At 45.1% G+C, this 6,858-nt stretch overlaps 1 pseudogene; it reads left to right on the top strand.

Annotated features, from left to right (window-relative positions):
• Positions 1–7: 7 nt before the first annotated feature.
• LOC112819237 (tryptophan 5-hydroxylase 1 pseudogene) lies at positions 8–844 on the top strand (annotated as a pseudogene).
• Positions 845–6,858: the final 6,014 nt, after the last annotated feature.

Genomic DNA, 6,858 nt, shown 5'->3' with positions numbered 1-6,858 from the left:
TGAATTCACTGAAGAGGAGATTAAGACCTGGGGAACTGTGTTCCAAGAGCTCAACAAACTTTACCCAACCCATGCCTGCAGAGAGTATCTCAAAAACTTACCTTTGCTTTCTAAATATTGTGGATACCGGGAAGATAATATCCCACAATTGGAAAATGTCTCAAACTTTTTAAAAGAGTGCACAGGTTTTTCCATCCGTCCCGTGGCTGGTTACTTATCACCAAGGGATTTCTTATCAGGTTTAGCCTTCCGGGTTTTTCACTGCACACAGTAAGTGACACACAGTTCAGACCCTCTCTATACCCCAGAGCCAGATACTTGCCATGAACACTTAGGTCATGTCCCCCTTTTGGCTGAACCTGGTTTTGCGCAATTCTCCCAAGAAATTGGCCTGGCTTCCCTTGGAGCTTCAGAGGAGGCTGTTCAAAAACTGGCAACGTGCTACTTTTTCACTGTGGAGTTTGGTCTCTCTAAACAAGACGGGCAGGTGCGAGTCTTTGGTGCTGGATTACTTTCTTCTATCAGTGAACTTAAGCATTCACCTTCTGGACATGCCAAAGTAAAGGCCTATGATCCCAAGATTACCTGCAAACTGGAGTGTCTCATCACAACTTTTCAGGATGTCTACTTTGTTTCTGAAAGCTTTGAAGATGCAACGGAGAAGATGAGAGAATTTACCAAAACAATTAAGCGTCCATTTGGAGTGAAGTATAATCCATACACACGGAGTATTCAGATCTTGAAAGACACCAAGAGCATAACCAGCGCCATGAATGAGCTACAGCATGATCTCGATGTCGTCAGTGATGCCCTTGCGAAGGTCAGCAGACAGCCAAGCATCTGATGCTGAGAGTGTGAGTGTCAATTTAGAGGCCTGTGGGTCAGCTCCTGCTTTTCTTGAAGACCTGGTTGTGGAGGGACAGCCTCCAAACATTATTCTCTACTCCTATTCCTTAATTAGTCCTTTGGAAATTTGTGCCTGAATACTGTATACCACTTCCTATTATTTTTTTGGTAATGGCTTTAGTGAAATATGATTCATATACCATACAAAAAAAAAAAAAAAGAGTTGCATGCTCCACCGACTGAGCCAGCCAGGTGCCCCAAAAGGTTTGGGTTTTGACAAATGCATAGTGGCAGGTATAAATCATGAAAATGTCATGGAATTCACTCGCAGATCCTTATATCATCTCTAGTTTTGCCTTTTCCAGAATCTCCTACAAATCGGGTCACTCAGTGTGCAGCCTTTTCAGACTGGATTCTTTCACTTAGAAAAATACATGTAAAGTTCATCCATGTGATTGTATGGGGTGATGGTTCATTTCTTTTTATTGCTGAATAGATTAACAGGAGAAAAACAAGTCAAAGTTTAATATCATACATATGTCCTGTATTCATGGGAGATACCCAGGAAAATGGAGTAATTCCTTGAAGTGGCCCAGCCCTCACCCTAAATGCTATCTTCAGCTAAAGACCAAAAGATTTTGGGTGGTGGGAAGGCCAGTTAAGGGATGTTATCAGGTGAGCACAGTAAACGAGGGTATGGTTGTTACACAGCTTTAAGTCTGTGCCTTCTCTTTTGGTAAGAGTTTCTTGAGATTTAGTAATTCTGTTCCTGATATAGAGGGAGACAGGCTTACAAATGGGGTGTTCCTTTATAAGTGTACATTTCACTCACCAAATGGCAACTTTTATCCAGTTTTCAGAGATTCTCCCACGTCTGGCGTTTCTTAAAATTAATCAGCCCAAATATCCCTTGTGCCAAAGAGGTATATTTTGCATGGCATATTCTGCTTCCTTCACATGGATGCCCTTAGTTTGCTTATGGATTCATTTATCGAAGGACATCTTGGTTTCTTTAATTTTTTAACCATTATGAATAGAGCTACCGTGCATAACTGCATGTGAGTTTTTGTTTGGAAATAGTTTTTCAAAGCAGTTGCTAAATACTAGAAGTGCAATTTTTGGATCTTAACATGAGACTTACTTAGGTTTGGAAAAAACGGCCAAAATGTCTTCTGAAGGTACAGTTGCTGCCATTCCTCACCTTCCAGCAATTGGTGTTCTTGTTTTTGGAGTTTAGTATTTGTGATAGTTGTGCAGTACTGTGTCACTGTTGTTTAAATTTGTACTTTCCTAATGATGATGTCAAACATATTTTTGTATGCTTATTTTGTATCTGCATATCATCTTTGTCCAGGCATCTGTTCAGATCCTTACCCATTATCAATTAGGATGTTTGTTTCTTTATCATTAAGTTCTGATAGTCTTTTGTATTTTTTGAATACAAATCTTTTTCCAGATTTGCGCTTTGCAAATATTTCCTCCCAGTTCGTGGCATTTCTTTTAGCTTTCTGAGCAAGGTCTTTCACAGAGCAAAAATTTTTTTTTAAGATTTTATTTATGTATTTGACAGAGAGAGACACAGCGAGAGAGGAAACACAAGCAGGGGGAGTGGGAGAGGCAGAAGCGGGCTCCCCACTGAGCAGGGAGCCCAAAGTAGGGCTCGATCCCAGGATCCTGAGATCATGACCTGAGCCGAAGACAGACGCTTAACGACTGAGCCACCCAGGCGCCCCACAAAAGTTTTAATTTTAGGAAGTTCATGTTATCAATTTTTGTCATTTGTGGATTGGCTTTTGGTGTTGTGTGTTAAAGCTCATCACTGAACCCAAGACCATGTGGATTTTCTTTTTTTACCTTTTGTTTTTTGAAAGATTTTATTTATTTGACAGAGAGAGAGAGAAAGAGAGAGAGCAAGCACAAGCAGGGGGAACAGCAGGCAGGGGAGAAGCAGGCACCCTGCTGAGCAAGGAGCCCGACGCGGGGCTCGATCCCAGGACCCTGGGATCACGACCTGAGCTGCAGGCAGCCGCTTAAGCAACTGAACCACCCAGGCGCCCCCTTTATTTTGATAGTTTTACGTGTTAAATTTATCTACAATTTTGAATGACATTTGGTGTAAGTTTTAAAGCCTGTGTCTGCATTTCACTTAATTCCGTATGGTTTCTAATTAATTGTTTCTATTTCTGGAGAAGTCAGGGGATAATTGGACTCCATTTCAGTTCCAATTTCCCAAATGTAATGGATTCAGCTGGACCCCAGAAGGGACAGGTGCCTCCACGGAACTGAGGGCACGGCATCCTGGACTGCCCCACCTCCCGCAGGGGGCGCCCGAGTCCCGCCCCGGGACCCATGCGCGCTCAGCCCTCCTCCTCCGGTTGGAGGATAGGTGTTCCAAGGCCTCAGGACCTACCCACTGTGCTGACGCCCAGGCTTCCGGAGGACTTGGGGCCTCAGCCACGGTCAGAAGCCGGTCCCCTCAGGACCCGCTGTGGAGACTTTGGGAGGACGTGGGTCCGCGTCCACGCTGATGGGAGCTGGGCCTCCTCAGGACCCGCTGTGGAGGACGTGGGTCTGCGTCTACACTGACAGGGGCCGGGCCTCCTCAGGACTTGCCGAGGGAGGAGAAGGTGAGGAGAAGCCGCCTGAACGGGGACTGCGGAGGGGGTGCGAGCTCACAGGACCCCGCGGAGGAAGGGCGCGCTGTGTAGACGCCGGGGCATTGTGCGCGGTGACGCAGGGTCCCCCGCGGTGCTGTGCGCGGGGCTGTCGGGTCTCCCCTTCCTGGGCTCGGATCCGCTCAGTGGTCCCGGGCTCTGTGTTTACGCGCCCCTCGGATTCGGTTCCGGGGCTCCTCAGCCAGGCTGCCGGTCAGGCATTGGACACCCGCCGCGGCGCTCGTGCTCCCCGGGCCTCGGCCCTGCGTGTCCTCCCCGCGGCCGCACTGTCGGGGTCGGGGTGGGGCTCCGCCTCCGTCACGAAGGTCGGCCTCTCGGCTTCTCCGGGCCTTGCTGACGTGGTGGTTTGAAGAGGAACCGACTCTGCGGGAAACCCGTCACCGCAGCGCAGACCCTCTCTCTCCACACTCAGACCCCAGCCGCGTCTCCTCACCGCACGCGGGGTGCTTCAGGGCGTGTTACCCCCGACGGGGCACTGTCCCGCGGAACCACCACAGAACCCGAAGTGAGGACGTATCCCGGTGTCCACGTTATAACCCAGGCCACGGGCCCACTTCCCCTGTCGCCACCTGCCCCCGGTCTGAAGCGTCCTTTCCATTCGGATCCAGTTCTTTCTGGAACTGCTCCCGACACGCTGCCTTATTTGGGTGACCTTGGTGAATGTAAAGAGCGCAATGGTTCCAGTCTGGGTGGACGGTCGTGGCTTGTAACGGGGGCTGCTTTCAGTGTCCGTCCCCATTGTGACCTGCATCGGTCCCTCATTCCCGTTTTCACTGTGACTAAACATAGTCACAGTGACCCCTCAGAACGTGTCAGGTGCACAGTTCTCGGCCTTAGCTGGGTTCCCACGGTGGCACGTCATTCCCCAGAACTTCTTCCTTCTCCCCGAGGGCGGCTCTGTATGCAGGAGACACCAGCTCCCCATCCCCCTTCCCCTCGGCCCCTGCAACCACATTCTACTGTGTGTCTCAGGACACTTCATGTAAGTGGGACCACAGGGCGTCTGTCCTTCTGTGACTGGCTGATGTCACTCAGCATGATGACTTCCAGCTTCATGCGTGGTGTCGCCTGTGTCAGAGCCCCCTTCGTTTTTAAGGCTGAATAGTGTTCCGTGGTGTGTACACCACGTTTTGTTTATCCATTCGTCTGTCAGTGGACACTTGGGTTGCTTCCCCCTTTTGGCTGTGGTGAAAAATGCTGCACTGAATAAGGGTACTTCTACTTTCAATTTTGGGGCTATGTATCTAGGAGTATAATTGTTGAACCATATGGTAATTCTCCTTTGATCTATTTGCCTAAATGCCAAAATATTTTATACATAGCCTGCACCATTTTTCACAAGCAAGATATAAGGGTTTCAGTTTTTCAACATCCTTTCCAAAATTTGTTATTTTAGTTTTCTTGATTATAGTGATTCCGTTGTGTGTAAAAGTACATCTAACTGGTTTAAATCTTCATTTCCATAAAGACTAAGGACGTTTAACATCTATTCATGTGCTATTCACCATTTGTATGATTTCTTTGGAGAAAGGTCTATCCAAGACTTTTTTCTATTTTAAAAAATGAGTTGTCTTTTTGCTGAGGAATTGTAAAAGCTCTTTACATATTCTGGACAACAGACTCTTATTAGATACATAAAGTACAAATATTTTCTTCCATTCTGGGGGCTATCTGTTCACTTTCCAGATAATATCTTATGATGTACAATGATTTTTAATTTTTTTTTACATTTTTTATTTAAGAGTGAGTGAGTGTGCGAGTGGTCAGGGGCAGAGGAAGAAAGAGAGAGAATCTTAAGCAGGTCCCACACTCAGTGTGGAGCCTGACGTGAGCTTGAACTCATGACCCCGAGATCATGATCTGAGCCAAAATTAAGAGTCAGACGCTTAACCAACTGAGCCACCCAGGCACCCAGAACAGATTTTTAATTTTAAGGATATTATTTTATCTATTTCTTTCTTTGCTTTCTTACACTTTGGTGTCAGATCTAATAGCATTGCTAGATCCAAGGTTATGAAGATTTATCCTCCTTTATTTCTTCTAGAGTTTATTGTTTTACCTCTTACATTTAAGCCTTTAATGTATTTTGAGTTAATGTTTATATGTGGTGTGAGGTAAGGGTCCAGTTTCATTCCTCTGTACATGGATATCCAATTGTCTAGCACCCTTTGTTGAAAAGACCATTCTCTCCCTCAGTGTAATGTTGTCCACCTTTGTCAAAAATTCAGTGGACCCTAGATGAAAGGGTTTATTTCTGGGCTTTCAGTTAAATCCCACTGATCTGTATGCATATCTTTTTTAAAAAAATATTTATTTTTAAAAATGTTTTAAATTTAAATTCAATTAACATATAATGTATTATTTGTTTCAGGGTGAATGCATACCTTTATGACATTATCAAAATGTTTTATTTACTGTTGCTTTGTATTAATATTTGAACTTTGGAAGAATGACTTTTCACCTTTGATTTTCTTTTTCAAGATTGTTTTGGCTATTTTGTGGTCCCTTAAAATTCCATATGACTGTAAGGATTAGCTTGTGCAGTTCTTTCCAAAGGCCTTTGTGAATTTTCTTGGGAACACTTTGAATTTCCACATTGCATTGTGTACTATTGCCATCTTATCAATAGTATGTCTTTTCATCACTGTGGGGACCTCAGATTTATTTAGATTTCCTTTTCTCTCAGCAATGTTTTGTAATTTTCAGCGTACAAGACTTGCACCTTGATTACATCTATTCCTAAGTATTTTGTCAATGTTAATGTTCCCTAAAATGGAAATGTTTTCTTAAATTATTTTTTGGATGATTCATGGCTAATGTATACAAATAAGAGAGATTCTTGTGTATTGATATTAACTGGCTGTAATCATTTGTTGATTGTTTAGGAAGCTCTGTCTATAAGATGATGTCATCTCTGGTCTCTGAATAGACCTAGTTCTACTGTTTTCTTCCTCATGTGGATTTCCTGCCTTATCATTCTGGGTAGAACTTTCAGTATGATACTGAGCAATGAGTGAAAGCCAGCATGATGGACTTGTTTGTGATTTCAGAGTAGAGCTGTCAGTCCTCAAAATTGAGCATGATGTTTGATTAGAGTTAGGGTTGGGGTTAGGGTTAAGGGTTAGGGTTAGGGTAGGTGACGCTGTGACCCATGAAGCCCGACACTCAGCATGCTGGAGCCAGGACCACTCCCCCTGTGCTGAGATCCCTGGCAAACCCTGCACGTCCCCTCCCCTGTCTGACCCCCTGCAGGATCTGTCCCCACCTGCCATGAGTTGAGCACCTTTGGGCACAGCCCTTGTTTCTATGCCCTACAGACTGGGTAGAATCAGCTGCA

Source organism: Callorhinus ursinus, unplaced genomic scaffold (assembly GCF_003265705.2).
Source record: "Callorhinus ursinus isolate GAN/ISIS: 27379988/994484 unplaced genomic scaffold, GSC_fseal_2.0 scaffold2644, whole genome shotgun sequence".
Classification (NCBI taxonomy): domain Eukaryota; kingdom Metazoa; phylum Chordata; class Mammalia; order Carnivora; family Otariidae; genus Callorhinus; species Callorhinus ursinus.
Note: the sequence above shows the minus strand (reverse complement) of the source record. Positions and strands in the feature narration are given on the sequence as shown.